The 23,858-nt window shown below is 39.5% G+C and overlaps 1 protein-coding gene and 2 long non-coding RNA genes across 5 annotated transcripts in view; 2 read left to right on the top strand and 1 right to left on the bottom strand.

The window, feature by feature from the left end:
* The window catches only part of LOC117239544 (zinc finger protein 395), an 88,817-nt gene that overhangs the window by 63,090 nt on the left and 1,869 nt on the right, over positions 1–23,858 (bottom strand). The window lies entirely within an intron of this gene.
* Positions 12,686–14,965, top strand: LOC117239552. Its single transcript, XR_004494485.1, has 2 exons — positions 12,686–13,519; positions 13,984–14,965. It is a non-coding gene; the product is annotated as an uncharacterized LOC117239552 (long non-coding RNA).
* Positions 15,400–22,034, top strand: LOC117239551. 2 transcript variants are annotated; one of them, XR_004494484.1, is made up of 5 exons: positions 15,400–16,432; positions 16,498–16,658; positions 16,765–18,559; positions 19,144–19,729; positions 19,799–22,034. It is a non-coding gene; the product is annotated as an uncharacterized LOC117239551 (long non-coding RNA). The 2 variants fall into 2 exon arrangements; XR_004494483.1 differs by having other exon boundaries at positions 19,144–22,034.

Below are 23,858 nucleotides of genomic sequence, written 5' to 3'. Positions count from 1 at the left end.
GGTGAGTAAATTAGCAGATCAAAAAAAAAGATAAATCACAGTTAAAACATGCTCGTCCTAATTCCTCACCAGTCTACTCATCTGTAATCATCGGGTTACTCAGTTTCTATTCGAAAAGTTTTCAAAATTTCAAAATTTGTTGTATAACACAAATGACGTCGATAAACGAGAAGACATCGTTCAACGTGTGAAGAAACTCGATGACATGGAATTTAGTTTTTATCCTTATCGTTGTTCCGAAAATAGTGAATGTGGTCAAACTATCTTCTCAAAAGATTTTTTAAATTCTTCCCGTTATATATTCACAATGCTTTCCCTGCTCTCTCCCTCTCTCTCTCTCTCTTCCAATTTTTTCAAAACAATTAATCACGAAGAGAAGTGTACGCAACGGCACGAAGAAGCGCAATTATTGCAAACATGTGGTCGCAACGCGGTGGTCCTGCCCGATGTCCGAATGTTTCGAAATCCGCATGATTGCGTACAACAGAGCCACTGTATTAGGTCGCTTTATCGAGCCACGGAATTCGCAATCGACTGACGAGCGAAACGTCTCAAATGAAAACACACCTGCGCACGCGGCCGTCTTCATGCCTATATATTACATTTTTTCCTCGCTGACCTCTCCTTATGTATAACGCGGCGTCGGTACCATTTTCGACGAGCTGTTAATCGCGATGGAACGCGAAATCCACGTGTCGGACAAGCCGGCCAAGGCCTTTCCGGGTTTAGACGCGTATTCTGCAAGTGCTGGCCTCGTCGCGAAAACAGGAAAGGAAGGTCGCATTCCATCAAACAATGATAACTGTAAACGCGACTCCGGCGAATAAAACGATACTCCCAGCAGATCATTTTGGTCGTTTTTGAGAGACCTTAAGTTTCTACGTGTTGAGTATGGTAATTTCAAGAAATGCAGTTTGGTTTCACGATGGGATACCTACGACCGTAAGGTATTACGTTTATGCAATTTTCTTAGTGGTTCATAGACTGCGGATATTTATGCACTGATAGGAAATTGAACTGTGCAAAAATATCCAAAATTCGTATAATATGCAAAAATGTACCGGTGTCGTCCAAGTAACACGTGGATGAGCGGGCACAATGTGATTGCTTGTGGTAAAATAGGAAAAAAATATAGAGTAAAATTTGTTTATTCTCGGCTCAGTTTTGGAGAAAAACGAATTTGAAAATTTATCAAGTATATGTGAACATGGCTAATTCCAAACTGGACAGGAAGTCATTCTATGTGTGAAAATAAGTCGAAAATGTACAATACAATTTTTCTGTTTAGGGCTCCATCGACAAGAAAATGGATTTCGAACGTGTTTAGTTAAGAATTGGCTTCATAGGTGCGTACGATAAATTTTCAAATTTATTTTTCTCGCAAACGTTCTGTGAAAAGATTTTGTTCTATGCCTTTGTCTTATTTTCCCACAAGGAATCGGCACGTTCCAGCGTTTACGTGTTACTCGGTCGGATCCTGTATACAGTGACAAAATTCAGATACTTTGTAGTAGCCAATTTATAAATATTATAATCCATAAGAACTTGAATTTTCATAAATATTCACCGTCTACTGACTTACTTCATTAGGAACGCCGATGGTACTACTGGGAAGACCAAAATTCTCTATAAAATATGAACATAGAAAATTAAAATTTCATTCAAACAACATCATTCGACGATCAGACGCGCACGTATTCTCGAATTCAACTAGCTGGCCAAGCCATAAATTAAACGTCAAGCAACGAGCTCGACATTCCTTAACAGTTGAGCTGTCGATAGCACGTAAGCCGCGATAAATCACCAATTAAACGTGGACACAACGATCAACGCCAATTAGCAGGGAGAAAGAAACAGGAATAGGTCGGTCCAGGTGGTACAATTTTCAGGATTTATCTCATAGATGATTCACGGACAAGGAGTTGCTTGGTAGACCGTATCGCCTCCACTATTTATTCAGCGCACGATTCATCAACGATCCCACGCGTTTTCTGAAACGTAGGCGAAGCCACTGAGCATTTTCTCAAGTAGCGCTGCAACGCGGTCTGTGGAAATAATTATCGAACACAGAGAATTCGCGGCAATAGAAGCGATTGAATAGAAGTGAATTCGTAGGAGCAACCGCTTCGACTCGTGTCGTCATTGTTACGCTAAGGCTGTTATTCATAATCGCGCATAGTTTGAACACCTGCACGAACACCCTGGCTGCAATCACGAAAGGTCAACGCGAAACTAGTGTACACCTGTTTCTCGATAACCGTGAACGTTTCCACTCGAATCTCCAGTGGAACGAGCGTCGACAGCTTCGTGATTGACTTCTTGAATTATCGCGCACTGTATGATTGCAATTGCGAAATGTTACTATGTTGCGCCGTATAGCAATTGCCATTCTTTTCGCTGTAAATGACATATATAAATTGTTTCGAAAATCAGTTGGAAAATTTTCGTTATCGTATAAATGCGTTGATATCCCCATTTCCTGGAGAATTTAGTGTGGCATAAGAAGAAAATTTACATTTATGAAGGATAATGGTACGAAAGTCAACGAATTAAGCCAAAAATATCAACGTTTGTTTAACGAAAATACGCAAACAAAAACAATTCTCGAATGTCTCGTGATTTTAAAATGACTGGAACCAGATCGCGTCGATAAGTTTAGTATCTCGAGTATTGGCGTCTGAATATCAGTACTGCAAGAATTGTATGTTTTTCGTTGCACAGCTTTGTTTGCATCTGCTTATTTTTACGTGTACATTTACTACTCGAATGATTGACGTTATGTTATGGCTACATTCTCTATATAGTCATTCATAATTTGATAACTACTTAGAGTCGAGAAATTAATAGCGATCTAACAACAGAATCCACAACAGAAATTGTTTTTAAATCTTCGTTTCAAAATCTAAATACACTTTCTATTTTATTCGAAATTAAACTATGGATTGATTATCGAAATTGAAATTGACTTTCATCTTTCCAATTATATTCATAAAAGTATCTTCATAAAAATATACATATTAAAAATATACATAATAATATACACATAATATCGCATATATAAATAAATAGATATAATTAATCTGCCATCGTCTCGATTAACCAGCACAGCAACTAATTTACTTTTTCTCGGAAAAAGAGAAACACGGAAGCCATCAGCGTTTTGTACCACGAGACACGAGTACAAAAGCGGCTTTTTCACAATTTTTTTCATCAATCTCTGGCGAGCACGCGAAATTAAAGCCTGCTACGTAAGTTCAGCGACTGCGAATCGAACCGGTAACAACCGTTTAGTAGTTCTCGGTGTCCCATTCATCACCGATTTGGGCAATCTTAGTCACGAACACAGTAGGAGAACAAGTTCCGCAGCAACTGGCCACGTTCGCGAAACCGTGACCTCGATCGAAGAATGCGACGAGATTCGGTCCGTCTAACGGGATACGTAAAATTCAATCGAGGGCCAAGCTTAGCACCATGCTACTTAACGTATTTCATCCGGTGACTGGCGAAAAAAAAAGAAAATACCGAAGGAAAAGAGGCGAGAAGGAAGAAAGAAACGGTGTTGGATGTCTCGAGATTGCACATCTTCGAGGGTTCCGTTAAGCAACAGAAAATTCGCGAAATCGCGCTCGATCGCTACAGCGTGGGATAGCCTTCGCGAGAAAAGCAAATCTGGATGAAGGACAGCTGGAATATGTGGGTTCGATGGGGGAAAACGATGTTCTATCCTCGAATGAGACAACGGCAGAAGCTCCACGAGGCTCGCTATAATCTCGTTAGTTATGCGTCACTCAATGTCGAGCTTAACCCTGGAATGCTAACCTTCGATGTTCTTTTTTTTTTGGGCAATAGGATTTAGCATAACGATCGAACATCGTCGAGCGTATTGAAACGGACAGAAAACTTCCAATGGCAAGATCAAGCTAATTTTTTTCTGTGGATTAGAATTGTTATACTTTCATTAGAGAATATGCGATAGTCGTCATATGGTATTATACAAAAAATGACGGATGTCAGCTCACAGACAAAAATCAAAAGTTCAATCATAGAGCCTCTCGATAACGAACGACCAATTTCATTCTTCCCCGATCAAACCCATCATCCATAAAAAGCGTGACTAATGAAAAATATTAAAAACACCGCTTCGAGATAACGAGCACAGGGTCAGAGCTAAATTCCTTGCAAAACGACGCCCAGCGATTGATCAACGTGTGAGTGAGTGAAAAATTGAAACGGTGAATTTATCCCTGTGGTTGTGGACCTTTCGCAAGATCCGGCAACGTTACGACTGATAATTTATCCCTGACGTCAGTTCTCGCAAGCGCCCTACCCCGAGCCAACGCAAGAAACTTCCAAGGAAATGTTGGGAAAGGTTCGTTCCGTCTGATGTCACCCACAATCGCTTCAATTTCGGAAATTACAATTCTCGATACAAATGACACAGACGTAGACCAAAAAGTACTTATACGCTCGATTATGCCTAAACTACTAAACTACCACACTACTGTAGACTACCATAAATAAATATTTGCATATGTAAAATATTAGATACAGTAAAATTGGGTAAAAATATAAGAAAAAGTTACAAGTATTAGACTGCGGTAAAAATATTAAAAATACAGTACATACTACTAAACTACCACACTACTGTAGACTACCATAAATAAATATTTGCATATGTAAAATATTAGATACAGTAAAATTGGGTAAAAATATAAGAAAAAGTTACAAGTATTAGACTGCGGTAAAAATATTAAAAATACAGTACATACTACTAAACTACCACACTACTGTAGACTACTATAAATAAATATTTGCATATGTAAAATATTAGATACAGTAAAATTGGGTAAAAATATGAGAAAAAGTTACAAGTATTAGACTGCAGTAAAAATATTAAAAATACAATAGAACTCTGAAGTTTTTCAACAAATATAATAGGTAGATAGGTGTTGCAATATTTATGGTAATATACCGTTTACTATTTCTAGAAAGAATTTCAAAAGAGCAATATGAGAGGCAAAAAGATGGAATCCCCGACGAAAAACGATAGGAATAAGTTTAACCTTAGATCCATCGATAAGGATTTGCATCACAGAAGACGCCTGATCATTATGATGAGTTAGAATGCGGCAGGCATTAGAAAAACAAGCGTTACGTCATACGAGGAAGGCTTCTCGGTTATTTTCGCGCGGCGTACACAGTATCTGTTTTCATATGGTGACGTGGATGTAACTTATTCTATCATAAGATGATTTTCGGTGCTAATGCACGAAATTTGCATCGTCGATACTGAAACACGTACGTTCGATTCATAAGAATCTGTCAATCTTCTTTCTTTCGTTTTTCCTTTCTTATTCCTTATTATTTTTTACACCCACGGTGTTCCATCGATTCGATCGATCCACGGATCAAAAGCGAAAGTCGGCAACGACCTTTACTATGACCATCACGAAAAATTACGGGTCGGTGATTCAGTTCATCCGACATGCGCGTACCTTGCTACCAATGACAGCACCTTTTCCCACTTGGGATAACTCATGCTTTGTTTTCGTGTCATACAACCACTTCGCATCGCATTCCAATCGTCATTTTATGCTAACAAGTTTCGATGTGGTATGACAAAAGTATCGACTAATTTAATTACACCCGCGATTTAATTAGCCGCTTTCAATTCCAGAATAACTGCAAGAGTTATCGCTCACTTTATATGCTTTTCTTTCTGATTTAAAATAAACGATAAATTAAAGAAGTGATATAACATGGAAAAAGTTGATGTACTTCTATCTACTACTGATAGCAAAAAGAAGAAAACCACTTGTTGAACTATGAAGAAAGAAGATTAATTATTGAATCAAGGATATTTATACGTCGAACATCCTTTGTCTTCAGCTTTATCTTTCGAAGATAATGCAACAATGCAACACGTAAACTCTAGATTATAACTAGTGAAGAGGCTAGTAAATCACGTGTCGTTCAATTGTCGTCTAATTTTAAAATCAGAAGAATACAACGTTGTGATCATTCGTTTATAATTTGCCAGAATATAGTGTAAACTAGCATTACATCTACTATAATGATTGCAAATATAGTCAGTATTATTATCATCGATTACGAAATCGTTGCTTTAATCGACTTGAAAGAATAATATCTCGCACAAGAACGTGTTAATATTCATTAAATACCAGGATTTTAGTACCATAAACATTCATTAAAAGTCGATCAATTTCCTCATCGGTATAAAGAAATATCATTGCAACAGTGATAAAGAATAAAGAAATGTTTCGTATAATTCATTCAAGTTTTTATTTATAATAGGTACGTCAATGACAACAAGCAAAAAATTGTTTCTCGCTGTATGTTCCAAAAAATACTGCAATTTTCATAGATAAATAAAATAGCGAAATAAGTAATAAAACATATTGCTGATATACGCCTTTAATTCTCCATTAATTTATGCGTTTTAATAGAATTCACACGGTATTGCCACAAATCGATCGAAATCACCGACTATTTATAAACAGTAGTTACCGTGTACCCAATGAACCAGAAAATTACTAAAAAATTCCCCATAGATAAGCGCAATGAAAGAAACGATTTGAAGCCTAACCGGACCACAAAACAGAAACATCAGCGTACAACGTTCACCGATTGCAAAACCGTTAGCTCGCTCAACCTTAAAAATAAATGCACCTCGGCCACGGTCTAAGCGCCTGCATCTTCCATCATAAAACGTGTGCAGCGAGCTACGAGTTTCCTGCGAAACACCCGTAGTACTACGTCCATCGCATCAGTCTGGAAACGTTACGCAAGTGACGTCGAACAAGTGCAATCAGTTCCAGTAAACCGAGCTGCACCTTGGATGCCGTTCGAATCATCCGCAGCTTATCTAAAGGGGGCACGGAATCATCGTTCATCTGGCCACTATCTTTCGTGACGGCACGCGTATTCTGCGATTCCTTTGTTTCGAACCGGCTGATTTATCCGCGATCCTTCGTCATCGACCGTTCTTACTAATGGCGCAACCGCGTAATCACGGTTCCACGTGCAGCCTGCACCTGAATGTGACTAACGAACGTCTGCTGGGTAACCGGGCATGTAGGAATCTAGAAACGACCGGCTCGAGGAACACGGGAAAGGACAAAGTCTGGTATTCGTTGGACGAGAGGGAATTGAGGTAGTTTCCAGGTACTTGAAAATCGTTTTATGATTTTAGAATCTTTCAGATTTATGCTCAAAACGTTACCTGTAGTAAGTAAGGTCCACTTAAAAGTGGTAGATGGATTTACTTCGTGAAAATGTATGTGTAATATTAACACGACTGCTATACGAGATTTATATTTTATCTATGTGTCACGATATTTTATAGAGATCTAGCGCACGTTATTCAAAGTTTTTTAGTCGATGGTATTGGTCTTATTGTAGCTATTCTAGAATCTCCGATTACGAAAGAATAGTAATCGTATCGAATTGTCTGCACTTTGGTATCTAATTTCATTTTCCTTTCCATCTAATTTACTTTAATTTGCGATGTCTATTTTAGAATCACGATAAGACCAATGTATACTTAATCGAATTGCGTTAAAACTGAATTATAGAATTATTATATATAATTATAGAATTACAAATAGCCTGTGCTGTTGATTAAATCTCAACATAAGTGATTAGTTGTGATCCTTTAACAGAATCGAAATTAACGAGCAATTACACTCTCATTGGAAAACGAGTAGATGCTCTGAAGCTTAAGGACTCCTCTTCTATTTATTTCAAGTAGAAGATTAGACATTGGCAAATTATAAAATTGAAGCAATCGAGATAAAACGAAGGAAATATTTGTAATCATTCGCGCAAACATACTCAATTCTTTTTACAAGCTTACTTTCAATTTGAAACACGTTCGTTCCTCTATTTGTCCTCGGTCTATCTAAAGATATGGTCAACAGGATAAGTCTAGACAAAGTTCGTCCGGTTTTCGTCGATGTCTTTGGGTTCAAAGTCGACTCAAAAATCCACACAATATAAATATAGGACAAAAGAGACACTCGTGGCGATAATTCGAGTCTCCAAGCGAAGAGCCGAACAAACTCGACTCGTTGTTTAAAACTGCGTGGGTTGCATCAGCTCTTTACGCGGCAACTGAATACAGAATCTCGAACTGAAGGAAATTAATATCGCCCCGACGTTAACGACCATAAATGAGAATCGATAGCGTTCCCATTAGCGAGATTTTTAAAGAGTTCTTTTCATTAGGAGAAGATCTAATGACAAAGATCAATTCTTCGTCTTTCTATTTTTTCTTTCTTTTTTTTTTTTTTTTTTGTAAGAAAATGATGCTCCAAATCAATTACATATATTAAGAGCAACAAACTACGTATTTACCCGGCCATGTTGAGAATAGAAAAAGAAAGACGAAGAAACAGAGAAGATGAGCGCACATCTCGATGATGCAAAGTTCACGTAGATAATTCCTGTTTGTTCCGAGATCAAGGAAATGTTAGATAATTATATCGGCTGTAGTAACATGCTGCTGCGTGCTCCCTCGAACACAATGCCACGCGTGCACATGAAAATGGTTCCATGAAAACTGATTCTATGGAAAATCTATTGTCACAGAACACCGAATCCATGTTAACTTCACGTTACAACTTTCACGTCTCTATCTGTCTCAGTCAACGAATTTTTATCTACCGTGGCCTTTAACAAAACTTATTCGAGATGCATAAACGAGGAATTAAATACGACAGCTATCCGAAGGAATTCATTACGGAAAAAGACGAATTTGTTAAAAATTGTTCTCGCGACACTAAGTGAAAAGACTCGCAAAAGATCTAAATCCAATTCTCTAGTTACATCTTTCTTAACTTTTACATTGAATTTCCCGAATTTTCCGAACAATGTAATACATGGTTAAACGTATTCGTGTAAGTCGAAATAAAGCTTCACTGAAGATTCAAAATGCTTAATAAAAAGGAAATGGCCTCCCTTGCGTCTGTAGACCGTGCCCCAGACTCTGCTTTTACGATTAGTTCAACTGCTAGGCAACCTTTACGCGTCTGCTCATTGACTGGCTGCAAAGTAAGCGTTCGTGTTCTGACACCGCGGGAATTCAGGACTATGCCCCCGGTCAAATTTAGTCTTGCCGAAATCTTAGTCAGCGACTCGGTCACAGGCTTCTCGCGCGACCGTTTTACGACTACCATCTTTTTGTCTCTTTCTCTCTCTCTCTTTCTCTCTCTCTCTCTCTGCTCCTCCTCAAATAGAGAAGGAAGCTTTTGTCGACCGAGCATAAACGTTATACGAGAATATGGGTTTATTCATAAAAGGGAACAGCCTGTCTGTCGGAGACACGAACGGCGAGATGGATATACGATAATAATAAAAATAATGATAATTTCTCCAATTTCTTAAATTATTTTTGTTTTCTATAAGAAAATACGGATTTGAAAAGCAAGGGAGATTTGCTAAATTCTGTTCATTCTGAATTCTTTGTTATTTTATTACACTGTCAAAGAATTAAGCCTACCTATAGCACAAGGAATTTGAAATTACAAGTACAAATTACAAGTTTCATAGATAAACATATTAAATTTGTACCTAATTTTTTTCAATCAGAGGCACTTTTTAATTAACTATAGTGAGCTGATACGAGTAAATCACGAGTTGATACGTTCTATGCAAAGCAAACGTGACTATACTTTGACATTCCTGCTACACGTATAATGATAAAATTGAAGGTAAGAAGCTTCACTAACAGATAAACGATGTGTTCTTGGAAAAAGATACATGTTAATTAACTAGTTCACATTAACGTTAAAACGATAATTTCTGCTCTTTGATTGCAGAAAATAGAAATTTTTACGTTCTTATTAATGTTGAAAATAATTGAGCACGTTATGAAATCATGCTAACGTAAAAGTGCAAAGAGTGTTAATATTATACTAAGCACACTGGTGAAACGGTTCTTAAATAATAATGACAACACGTCTGCGGAAACAAATTTGCTTTAAGCGTGAAACATTTCTCAGGCTATAAATAGATAGACGAAAACCTTTTACACGTAAAGACAAACTTGAGGCACAAACAAAACCGTGGTAAGTTACGCGGTTCTACTTTTGGTCATAGGTACGATAAATTATTAAATTCTCAATATCTAATTGGAAACTTTATATTTTACTAAAAACAATTATTCCCGGAATAATAAAATTACATTGAAAAACCAAACTCGGATGGTAAATTTATACTATTATTTTATTATTAATCTGGTTATTATATTACTCGATTATTAAATAAATCCATAATGCATCGTTTCATATCCAGAAACCTAATTGGTTACCAGATATCTGATTTCGACTAACAATCGAATCGATATTACACGTATAAAAGAAATCTCCATGAAAGAATGATCGCACGTAAATATTTCATTGTTTTGCTGAAACTTAGTCGATTCAAGCTGAATACGGAGTTTATCTAAAAGGTTCATTGCTAAAGCGTTTCCTTGCCTGCGCCATCTCAGCCAGAGTTTAAAAACACAAGCCAGATAACGGAAGTTTCCAGCTCGGTAATCGGAAATTTCGAAAACACTCCCGCCTCAACTTTTGAACTAATTTAGAAAACGAGATACGTACGAGTCTCGTTATTGTTATTACTTTAAACGTGCTTGACGAGAAGACGAGATAATATCATTATACTGACAATCAATCTGGAAAAAGCGTGCGTCAGTGTGGCAATCAACAACGTCACCTTCATTTCCATACGTAACGTCGATTCATCGATACGATTCTTTATCGACGGTAGATTGGTGAAAACTTGTCAAACGACGTTCCTGTTTATACGACCAACAAAATTCCTATCGAATTAATTGATAACACGCTCGTTCCACCAATTGACGCATTGCGATACATACAAAGGAGAACAAGATATCGAGACTGGTATCGTTTCAAAATATGATTAGGGTAGAACAGAAATATATACCTCTTTGTACTAGGTCATGACACACGAAATACGTATTTGTTCTTTTAGATTAAAATAAATATATATTAGATTAAACAAATTTCGCTGTAAAAGTGTATTGGTTTTTAGGTAGAAATCTAGATTGTTATCATGCGTAGCTTTGGCCAGACAGAATGACCGATTACAAGATTATAAGATTACAAAATATAAAATTATAAGATAAGAGGACGATTCGTATTTCGTGCGAATATAAATTCATCGGAATATTGGCAAACAGCATATTAAAAATTTCCAAGCAAAAACACACGGAACGAAGGAGCATAAATCGATATTCAATTCTATTTTCTAAACTATCCGAAACATTCAAACGAATATTTCATTTGTGACAAACAAATATAACATCGCCAAAAGCGGGTATATACATATCCATTTGAGGCGAATATCCGAGCAAAAAGAGATTCCCAAGGAAAAGGGCGGAACGATGAGAGCAAAGGGAAAATTTTATCGCAACAAAGGACGATAACTCCTTTCTAGCGAATGCATTCCCCGAGAACGCCACGATAGAGTCAGAGAAAATAGCAAACGTCCCTTTCGTTCTGTTAAAAAGAAAAGGTGAATGAAGAAAAATTTTGTCATAAAAAAAACTCACGAATATCAGTTGACCGGTCGATAAGGTTGTTACTAAAAAACAAAATAAAAAGAATAAAGTAAAGAAAGAAAGGAACAGCGACGGCGCATTCGAGCTGATTACTCGTAGCTTTAGATAAGATTTATACAAAAGACGGCCTTGATAGATTTGATTGGAAGGAACGAAGACAATGATCTATGAAATCATATCTAGATTATCGACGAGAAGCGCAAACGAGGAAAATACCATATTGAAATATATCAATTTCTTATGATACGTTTCATATTAATTACGAGCTTGTTGATGATAAGATGCGAAGGACGATCAAGATGCGGGAAATCGTTCCGCGATTCGATTCACAGTTTTTCGTTCGTTTCCCTGAGCTATGTCGTCACAACGAAGACGAACAACCATCGACGAATTTTCGTAAGGGGAATTATCTTGTTAAGATAAAGCATATATGTATCAATTTTCCACAACACACAAATGGTAGTTCAGAAAGCATCGAGATCGCCACGAAATAATTAGAAGATTCTTATTACGAACAATACTATTGTATCAACTAAACAAGTAGAAGCGAAAAAGTTAATTTTATTCCAAAAATATATGTACTTCAAGGCAAAAAACGTTTCGCAGATGAGAATTTTATGCAGATAAAAGGTTATTCTAGTGGCTGCGAACTTTTTCATTATCAAATTTTTATCTGCTTCCGTTTTAAATAAATTAAAAGTCAATTTCGATTAAATAAACCGTCCAAGCGTTAAATAATTGTAATTTAGATAATCGAACCGTACTAGTTGTAATCTGTAGTCATAACGAAATCCGTAAAAAAAACCCAGTCTGTGGAATGGCTATTTCAATTAAATTTTATTCGACGACTTTATATATACAGAGGAAAGTAGGCATTGAAATACACACTAGCTACACGAGGCTTTTTAACGATAAATAGCGAAACTTCTTTCATAACACGAAGAAAACCCTTAATCTCTTCGTTGTATAAATAAAGTTATTTCCTGCATTGTACTATAATTTTTTGCTTAACATTATTTTCAGCTAAGAAATTATTATAAATTCACATAAGAAATTATTATGTAGCAGAAATGGGTACTCCAGAATCAAATTGCCATTAGGATTAAACGAAGAAAACAACATCGATAAGAAAAATTACAAACAAATAGAGTCCGAAGATCCAACAAAAGTATTCCAGAAACTTCCTCAACAGCACTGCCAAAAGCGAAATCTCTATTGAGGCAAGCGGGAAACGGTTCCAGGAAAAATCACTTCATTTACGATAAAGAATGAAGAAATATGTATAAAAGAGACCGATGCGATAGAGTTATACTGCGAACAAGTTCCCTAAGAAGGACCGCAAACATCGAGTGGCCATTGAAACAAAGAGAGCTACCGTACAGAGGCTCGGTTATCAGCAGAAAACATTTTTCCTGGGTGTCGGGAACGATAACGTGGCCAGGCCACGTTCAGCACGAGTGAGAACAGTCGTGAGCGACTACAGGCAGCAGGAATCGTACACAGCTGCTGCCGGCCTGATTGTTCCTCCCGGTAGAACCGGCGATCGGTGTCACTGTGTCGAGCTGTGCTACCGGTGACGTCACTGCTCAACACCGTCAACAGCCATCCCCTCTACGATCCTCGTAACGCTATTCACGACACTTGCTTACTTACGACACTGAATAAGGAACGAACGCCAGAGATTAGCAGCTGGCAGATAATGTTGCAGCGTGTATGCGAAAACCGGCTTTTTCTCGGTCGGACAACGAGCCACGCGGTTTCGTTGTCCCTAAGTGAAGTTCAGCTCCAGTAAAAAGACGTAGATCACCGTAAACGAGATCGAACAATGAGTCAGTTGGCTAAGAGTACAACTACGACCAGTTTAATGCTAATGGGTTTTGATCAACTGTCTTGGATAAAGTACAGCTGAAAACTGTGAGTCTTAGTTTTTTATCCGAGGTAGCACATTTTTCATGCTTTTGAATTCTCTACATTTTGCATACGATTTTCAATAGGTTTTTGAAATTAGTTTTGTAAATTTGAAACGTTAAGTGAAAGGGTAAAATTCGACACTGAATCATTTGACTAAGGAAGCAATTATAAGGACTGGAGAATGTGAATTATGAATGTGGTTTATATATTGTGCTAAATTTACGATTAGAGTATCAACTGAAGATTGGAATAGGGCTTATTTATGGTCTTCTCAACGCAACAATAAAAATTCTCACTATTCGAGTTCACGAATCATTCGACAGTTGTCAGAATTCTATCGGAGATAAAAATTTGAATCCATTCGCGAGCTCCATTTGAACACGCGATCTATTTCAAATAAATCGTGACGTTAAAACGCTGACAATCATGGGTGACGCCAGATCAGTAATTTCTCACTTGGTCCACAGCCTTAACGCTCTTGTCAGAGGTTCTTCCTACTCTTCATGCGTCATTGTGCACGCATAACGTCACGGCCGCCCGTGGAAATTGACGCCACAGCTTTTGTTCGGATTTTACGAGCTTGGAAACGAAGGACTGCACTGCGATACCGACCTTAAATTTATCAACTGTGTCACGATCATCGTGTAAATTCGTAAAGCTGAACAGAGAACCACATCCAATGACATGCTCGAGAAGAAAACGTTCTTTCTGCTTCACGGTCTCGGATACGAAAGCTGAGACAAGAGACACGAACGGTTTCGGGGAACGAACTTTCTTTTTGGCCTAATTGGAGAAATTAATCTTTTTTTAAAGTGGAACACTTTATAATAAATATTTTCCTTTCTAAGTAGATCACTATGCGAGTTCCATTATTGAAGTATTACTTATTTTGGGATAATAGGAGAAATTAAATGTTTTCGGAATAGTTGCGATATGAATATATGTATAAGTTACACAACGTATACGTTGTGAATAAACAATATCTATTTCCGTAAATTGCAAACAATTTTCAGTATACTCTGAATCTGTAGACTTCAAGACCAAACAAAACTGCACGACATTTCTACAAATTCGGAATAAAATACTCAATGTAACACCTGCATTTCGATGATTATAGTTTGTGGTGGCTTCGGTATTTCCGTCTTTCTTCTCTTTTAGTGTTCCCCGCTGAAGGAAGGCATGTACCAAAAAGCAGGTCACGCAACGGCGATAACGGTAATCCGTGCAGTCGTGGTGTAACGGCGTTCACGTGGAAAAGCAAACGAAGAAAAGTGTTTTGCTCGCTTAGCCGTAGAATCGCGGCAAGACACGATTTATAATGACTGCGAACAGAGTAATGACCGCCTGGGTTTACCTTCGAGTCATCGTAGCTATTGCGACGACGGCAATTCGGAAATCCCGAGCTAAATTGTCTCTTCTAACCATAGTAGAATCGTATTAAATTAATCGTCAGATGAAGAGTTCACGGTGAATTACGAACTTCAATACGTGGAAACTATTTTCCTCGTATAATAGATGCTTAACAGGTGCTTTAAAGAGATGTACATAATTAAACCTCTAAAATTGAAATTGTATTTGCTTCTAAATCAAAATATTAAAGATATATTGATATATGGAAATGTAATTTCCAATATAACGTGGCATTATATATAGATGCTTAATCCAAATTCTAGTTTTGCTTCGTGTATTTAATCCTAGTTTTTTAAGTTGTATAGTTTCGCTTAATCTTAAAATGAAAGTATGTTATTAATACTTGCAAGAAAAGTAATGCAACTAATATCTTATTGTTGAAGGAAATCAGAGTTACGAAACTTTGATTTTTGCAATATCCAAAATTTCTGACCTAAACAAATACAAATCTTAAGTTAAGTTTTGCGATCGCATCAGATAAGCCCTATTAAAAATGTAAGAAAACCGATATATAATTACGATCCACTCAACTACCTAAAGCCTGGCTCTATCCCTCTTCACCTCGGATAAAAAATATCAAACAAAGAAAGTTTATCGTTGAACCAGAGCTTACTCATTCATCGACTATGCCGTTATATATGTCATTGTATATCGAAACGACCACACAAACCTAAACTCACAGACATCCACGTATATATGCATGTACAAAACCTATTCGCATGCCTACGTACATATATGCATAAGAGAGTACTCGATCCAGTTCGTGGCGCGTTATCGAAAGGCGAGAGTGTCAACGTTCACCCGCGCGAAAGTGAAAATCTGGGGCTGCCGGTCGTAGCACAAGCGAGAGATACTACTACGTTTGTCGACTGTGTCGAGGCGGGCGGGAAAAGGCCGGCCCGCGGCGGTATCTAGGCTGCGACCCGGTTCGCGATATCATTTAGGTCATTGTGTTCAACCGGGTCCAGCAAAACCGGGTAAACGCTGCCCAATGGCGGCGCACGACGCGCCACACTGATCCTGCTCTCTGGCGCACACCTTTTCGACGCATGTGCGCGTAGTACGGTGTGAAGAAACGCGACTACTATATCGCTCTCTGCTCGCCGGCCGGGCTTCTCTTTATACACGGCGTGCGCGCGCTCGTTATATCACAGGCGACGTTGCGTAAAATGTACGCTGGCACACGCTCGTCTCTTCTGTTACACGGAGAGTATGTGGCCGCCTTTCGCCCCTCTCCTGGCCCCCTTTTAAACCTATCCCCCCGTTCCGCCGTGCGTTCTGCCCTCCTACGACTCCACTGCTACCTCCTTGTTCCGTCTCTTTACACGCGCCTTAACCAGCACCGCGTGAACGCGAACACGTTCCGAGCTTCTTGTTCTACGTAGCGAAAGTTTGTTTTCATTTTTAGTCTCCCTCCACCAAAACCGGTGGCCGACCGGCCCGCCATCGCCACCTGACTTTTCATCTGGCGTGCGCGCACATTAATACGCAGAATCATAGCGAACCGTAAGTGACTATGTGGTTGAGAGGATCGAGAACTCGAAAAAATAGGTGGTCTTTATCTGTTACAGTTGTTTCTCACTTGGAAATCGATAAAACAGTTCAATCAAGAAATCTTTCCCAATTGAGGGAAAACGATATCCGATGGTAGATCGCATCGTCCCACGTGTTTCGAAACCTCTATAGATACCCACACGCGAACGCCTTATTTTACAACAGAAGGATGTAATCAGTATGTTTGTATTGATTATTCAATCAGTGGTCAGATCATCCAACTAATAATTGCCTATTTTATCTCCGCCGTGTAAATAATTGAACACGCCTTATCTCGGTCGTAGGAATGACTTCTTCAGCTGTCTCGTTAAATCATCTAAGTCCCCATATTCAATAAGGTATTTGGTAGTGTATGAAATGGAATCGGTGATACGAAAGACCACTTATCTCCTGCCACATAGATGGAAGCGCGGTATACTGGAAAGTCATAAACTAGCAAAAAATAAGAACGGCATAACGAGCACGTTCAATCGACGCCTTTATGCGGGAGAACTCTTCCTCCCGTTTTCCTAATACACCATCGCATTCGTGAGAGCCGACGGGATGTATGTATTGCAAGCGCGTTTGCCACAGGGACGAACAGAACACGATACCTTTCCTGTGAATCTCGCGCGCGTGGAACGCAGCACGCGTTCGTGTGCACGATCGGTACCTTCTCGACCTACTTCTCTGAGAAAGGCCCGACCTCGCTTTTCTCTCTGTACAGCAGATACGCGCCACTTTTCCTCGCGTCCTCGTGCGTCCTATGCAGTATGGCACGCGCATCAACTTTTCGTGCCCTGGCCATTTGCTCGCCAGGGCCAGCACTATCGAACCATGCAATTTCACACTTCTCGATGATGACGAAAATGCGCCATACAAATTCAGATGATATTATATTCTACTATTTGAATTTGTTCTTTAAGAATCAAATTAGAATTCAAATTAGAATCAGGATAATTTAATGTTTATTCGATTCGTACATAGATGTCTATTGCTTGATTTAAAATAACGGATTAAAAGGATTAGATAATAAAGGTAAATACTACTTTGCGACGATCTACATTGTGTTATACCACGCATAGTGCTCTTCTTACACGGTACTATTGACAGAAACTGTTAGAAAGTCTCAGAGGACTTGGATGATGCATATTCAACCATATATTAGCTCGGCGTGTGCAAGGTTGCATTATCGATCATAATTTACGACGCGTGCTGCATTGTTACGTCAGTGCAGCTCGTTTACGGCCAATATTATCAGGTGGAAGCGAAGACGCATAAACTTACACGCGTTATGCCTACGATCAGCTGATTTCGCACTTCGTGTCAATTTCGTAACAAGCAAACAATCGTTCCAAATATCTAAAGAGAAAAAATTCCAGGTGCATCTAAGACGTCAACTTTTACCACAACAATTAAAATGTTATCCATCCAAATAACTCCGGGTGTCGGATTCGAAAATCAAGGACGGCAGTTTGGCACGGATTTCAAGCGGCATGCTGATTTACTTTCACGCGGACAATGAAATTTCGTTCACGGCCAATACGTTGTTTAAATAACAGTAGAGAGTGTCGGCGCATAACAAGGAGCGTGGGCAAAGTAGCAACGATTACTCTGATGGTATTGAAGAACCATGATTCCGGGTAATCATACCGGCACGCGCGTTCTATTTTGCAATTCGATACCGTCACGTCGGCGTGTGCAACTTATTAAAAGTCGACACGTCTCGCGCGTACTACGCGCCCATTTCGAGGGGAACCTTGCGAGCGATCGTACGCTATGCATAAGTATTGCACCGGGTGGCATAGAGTTGTTCTAATATCCAAGGTAATTGTACTCAGACGTGCTAATGATTGCGACACAGTCGCAATCGCCGTAAACCAAATCAGAAGGAGCGTAAGAGGGAGAGGGAAAGCAGGTAGAAAGAGATTTGTGTAGTACGCGCCGGACAGAGAGAAGGCGTTGCATTGTAAACTCTATGACCGACTTTACAAGCGATCGGCTAGGATACAGTGCCTCCAACGGTCGATCGGCGCAACTAACCGCCATGTTGTTTCCAAACCCGAAATCAAGTTCGCACCACTCTTTACAAAGAGAAAGGTAAACGCCGATCGCTACCTCGTCCGAAATTATGACATAACTTTGGTTTCGCTGTGTTTTTTTTTTGTGGTAAGGGAATTCAACGTTCGTAAAAAGAGAATGGAATTTTTCTTTTTTCTTTTTTTCTTTCCATTTAACGATAGATTCTTAACTATTCAGTCCACGTAACAGCTAACAGCATCGATTTTAATCCTAGTTTCGATACTGATCTGCATTTTAGCGCTCTTATGCATATCCGATTTTCGCTGGTGAAACGATGTTAAACAGATGTTCGTTTTCCGTGCCAACCTTTCCTAAGATCGACTGTTATTCTGCACTCGGTAATAAATACGAGGCAAGAATATATAGATCCCAAAAGAGTTACATAAATTAAGATAAAGAATCTAAAACGGAGAAGCGAGTACTTTAAAATCTGCTATTAACAAACTAACGATTTCTATTATAAATTCTGTATTCTACCGAACCATAAGATTAATTTTTTTCATTTAAAAATAATTTTTATGAGAAGAATTATAAAATTAATTTATATCGCGTATAATTCTGCTACGATTGCAAAGTTATAATACAGTATGTGTCGTTTCTAGTTTCCAACTGCCGAATAGGTCCTATGGACAGCTACAGCAACGGAGACCGGCCGGCCGGCCTATGACTATAAGTTAATACTTATGTAGAGTGGCCATCCGTGATCCATCTTGCGTAACCTATTTACCGGCAAAGTGGTACAAGCACGTATGACATAATCCCGTGCAACAGAGCACGCACTGTGCACTTTACATTCCGGTCTGTTCGAATACTATTTTAAATAGCCCATACTGCGATTGTGCGCCTGCGCGGCAGCTCAAGCCGGCACGCTGCGTCGCACCAGTGCGCAACGTTTAGCAAATTAAAAATACACGAAGAAAATCAGCCCGTGAAACAAGAAGATACAATTTTACCATTATTATATATCCCATGGAACCTTTCTTTTACGCCCCACTTGTTTATTTTAAACATACTTTTGTTTCCAACATACTTTTAAAACTATACAACAAGATCTTTGAGAATCTTGAAGAACTTAACTTCATATTCTGATACCGATTATGTGGAACTTAACTTTATTCTTAAATCTAACGATTATAGTTTTTCAGTCTAAATAGTGTTTGACACTTAATTCCATTTACTTCATACTCGGTAAGCTATTTTTATAAACTATTTAAAAAAACGTACAATTTATGTTTGAAACCAGCTTTATGTATGTAGATCTTAATCGAACCTGCAGAACCTCTCTCGACTAAACTGTAAACAACCAGGATATTCGAAACGTGGCTGATAAAAATACTATATACTCAATCACACTCCCTTTACGATCAGTTTCCCTCGGTCGAGTTCGTAACCTCGAATCGAACGAGTACGCGACGAAAAGAGGCGAGGTTAGAGAGATCGAGAGAGATTGACCACCTGCTGCTGAGTGTGGCCCAAGCAACTAGAGCAATGAATTATAACCTCGGATCTCATCGAGCTGTTGGCAGCTGTTGGACGGACGTTTCTTCTGTATGGCAGAAAAATTAAAGCGTTCTGGATTCCCCGGCGCACACAGCGATTGATAAACGAATATAAGAGAAGAAAAGCAAGAATTTATCGAAACTAACATACGTATTTCCAAAAACGTCAGTGGCTACAAGATAGCACGAACGATCGCAAGGAATGAAGGAAACACCCGCGTGACTATGTCAGACTGCTAGACAAGCCTGTACGCATACCGACATTTGTTTACATCGCGAACGGTTGTTGCGGATGCGCCTCTATGTATGTATGTATATAGAGTCGGGCCAGTTAGGTTTGGTAAGCCTGTGCCGGGATATCTATCTTTGGATCCACGCACGAAGTGCGCGCACACACTGGCCATCTCTTACTCAATCGTCTCACGCCCGTGCCGGTGACCAGTGACACCGTTAAACGCGACCATTATTTCGAATGCGCCCCGCAGGTCGGATATTTCCGTGGTGACCGTAGATAGACCCGATGGATCGCACCGTTAACGGCGAAACGCACTCCCGCAGTGGAACGCATTACCACGTATCCAATGTTGTGCTATCTTTTCGTCGCAGTGAAATGCACGCGTCAGTGATTCTCAACTTTTATCGGTTACGGTTGTTTTGTCATGTTGGTTGAGGAGTGATTATGTTGGACAATTTGACAGAAGAGTGAGCGAGTTTGACGATTGTGACCGTGATAAGAGATACGACGAAATAGCTGCGAGGATTTGTAAAGAGGCGATTTTATTGCGCGATCATGTCGGTTTGGTAGGGTACTTGGAATCCAGATAGAGAAAGATGTGCTAAAATAATAGCAAAATCAAAATATGAACACTATCTTTGAGGTGGTTTTACTGAAAATATAATAAAACTTGGTATAAAAACTAAATTACCTTCTAAGTTAATACTTTTAGGGATTCACAACATGTAAATTCTAGGAAGCATTTAGTTAAATACGTAAGATGCATGTTTAATTAATTGCCGATTATTTGTAGTAGTACAACTCTGAGCAAAGTAAAGCCTTATAAATATTCCGATAAATGTCACGCTACGCTAATTTCTTCCTCTTTCTATGAAATTGTAAACGACGGTAAAATCTAATATTTCTTAAGGAATGAAAATTTCTAATTAATGAGCAAATCAATTGTTAAATTTTGGAATTCCTTATAGTTCTGAATAAATATAGTAAATGAATAGTGAGTACAGCCATGGACAATACTTTGAAAAAATAGGGACTGCAACGAAGTTGACGGTCGAGCGCCATGGCTATTGACATATTGTCAGGGCTAACAGAAGGCAGGTCGACCGGTGAGGTGTCGAATCGCGAAGTGGACGTTACGAAACTGCATATGCAAGATGTTTGCTAAAGCAGAGGTACACGATAGTCGGCAGAACGCACGGAAGCTTTAAAATTACCACTTACGCGTACTTGCGCTAACAGATAAACGCCGTCCAGTATTTACCGATTCACGGTTCGGTAAATACTTCGACGTCACTAAAAGTCAGCCATGTACGCTCGCTTATGTGTTGCATGTATAAACAGGTAACGACGTGGGGAAGTACTTACGTCAGAGTACTACATCGGTAGATTAATTATGGCGATTAAAGATTACAGATGATCACGGTGAATTAAGGAAGACAGGAACACGAAAAGCACGCCCTGCTACGTATATCTCATCACGGATACGATGATTAAAAATAATCATAATTGCGATCGAGAAGATTAAGATGAATCTCTGAAGTTTACTACTATCACGCGCCGGCGATAATGTGTTCGTTGAAACCAAGACCTGAACGATTTTCATTCAGATTTTATGCTTTCGTTGATGTTAAGGAATATTACCATAAGAAAAAGTTCCCTTCAATAAACTTCAATTCTCTCTTGAATGTAGTAATAATTGCCGTATATGTATGTACTTCAAATAAGAATAAACGTGTGTTGCAAGGTTATCTATATTTAACCCTATAATGAGTCTCCCCTTATTTAAGTGCTACCGCTTCATATTTTCCATTGTCAGAATTTTTTTGTACGAAACCACCAAGGGATATGTAAATTTTAAAAATTTTGATTTGATAAATTACCAATTTAATCAAAATTAATTAATTACATAAATAAGCTATAGTACAATAAAATTATCATTTAGTACCCAAACCGAAATATAAAATTTTCTAGCATAATTTTGTTTATGAATTCTCTATCATAATACACATATCCTTAAATGTATACAAATTTGACAAATAAAAACCAACTATTCCTCGAAGAATATTAAGTGTCAGTCTTTCATTCTAAACATCTACTGGAAACGTGTCTTTAGCCTACGTGACATCGTTGTTAGATAAAAACGCGACAATTTGACCATTTGCCACCGCAATAAGGCAGGCCGATTTTCCGGTGAACTCGTGCAAAACAGACATAACTACATATTGCGGGGCGCAAAAATATCGGAACCGGACACTTCGGTCTGACCAGATCCGGTTTATTTTTTCCCCCGAGTGGAGCATGAGCGCTCGCGAGCGCGCAGCAAAGTTTCCACGAAATGAAACCGTGGTCACGCCTGAGCTACCTAACGGAGGTAGAAAGATATTGCGCTAATGCGTTCCACGTGGGGTCACCGGTAGCCGGTGCACGGGCCAGTACTACCGTACTGGCTTCGCGCATAAAACCGACCTCTCCCGCATCTACGTACATACATACATACGCGCGAAAGAGCCTCGCTGTACGGACAAGCAAGCTAGAGAACGCCAGTGCTTCTCATTACGAATCTAACCGCGCCCACGTAGCGGTATCGAGGCTGCGTATACTTCTCTGCCACGCCTGACCGGCCGTAATAGCGCTATCCCTCGTTTTATGGGGTATTTATTACGTTGCGCTCGCTACGCTTTTCTACGAATCTGCAAAAAACTCTTGCGGCTCTCGGCAACTGTATACGCGAGTATACTCGCGTGTGCGCAGCCGCGCGTGCGCGCGGCCACTTCGCGGATTCTATCTGGCCGTAACTCGAGAAAGGCGTGTCGAAAATCGACGGACTGGCATCGGTCTCGTGTATCGTGTGACTCCAATATCGGGCGGCGGATGCGCCTCGAGACGCAGGCATTTCCTTCTGTTAACCCATTCGTTAACCTGTTATTCGTTCGCTGGAAGTTATACTCCCCTTCCATCGGTTCCCCTACCCATTTACGATCAGACATTGTTTTACTCTCGAATATTCTCGATCGCCAATCCGCTAGATCGACGACAATCGGAGAAACGAATTCCATTGTGCGTGGCAGTTATGCTTCACAACGCGGCATTCGTGTTCAGATACGGGTAACGTGTTTGTCTCTTATAAACCTGTGTCTATCCGGCACGCGGACAAGGGGAGTGAAGTGACCCTGCTCATGCGCGTCGCGTAAATAGGAGAGCCACTGTACAGTCTGCACGCGGAACGAGGTCACGAAAATTAAATTTTCTGATTAACGGCACGCACGCACACACCCACCCGGTAACAGCCGGCTGTCACATCGTCACGTGCCATTCCGTCTTTCCTCTCTTACCTTTTGGTTGATTTCACCCAGCTGTCAAAGATCTATCGTCTATATCTTAAGAATAAACGCAACATCGCGGCAATTCGTCATAGTATGTCATCGGTACTGTCGATGGCGTGTTATCGCGCGCGAGAATACGTTTTTCTCGCTCTCCGAAAACATCGCGAACATCGCGTTCGGCGGAACAGCCTGGCTATGCGCATGCGCGCTCGCCGAGTTTGATGCGCGCTAACCTGTGCTCCGATGCAACGAGACCCGGC

This window comes from Bombus vosnesenskii, unplaced genomic scaffold (assembly GCF_011952255.1).
Source record: "Bombus vosnesenskii isolate JDL3184/JDL3185 unplaced genomic scaffold, Bvos_JDL3184-5_v1.1 scf7180000014105, whole genome shotgun sequence".
Taxonomy (NCBI): domain Eukaryota; kingdom Metazoa; phylum Arthropoda; class Insecta; order Hymenoptera; family Apidae; genus Bombus; species Bombus vosnesenskii.
This window is presented reverse-complemented; position numbering and strand designations above follow the sequence as displayed.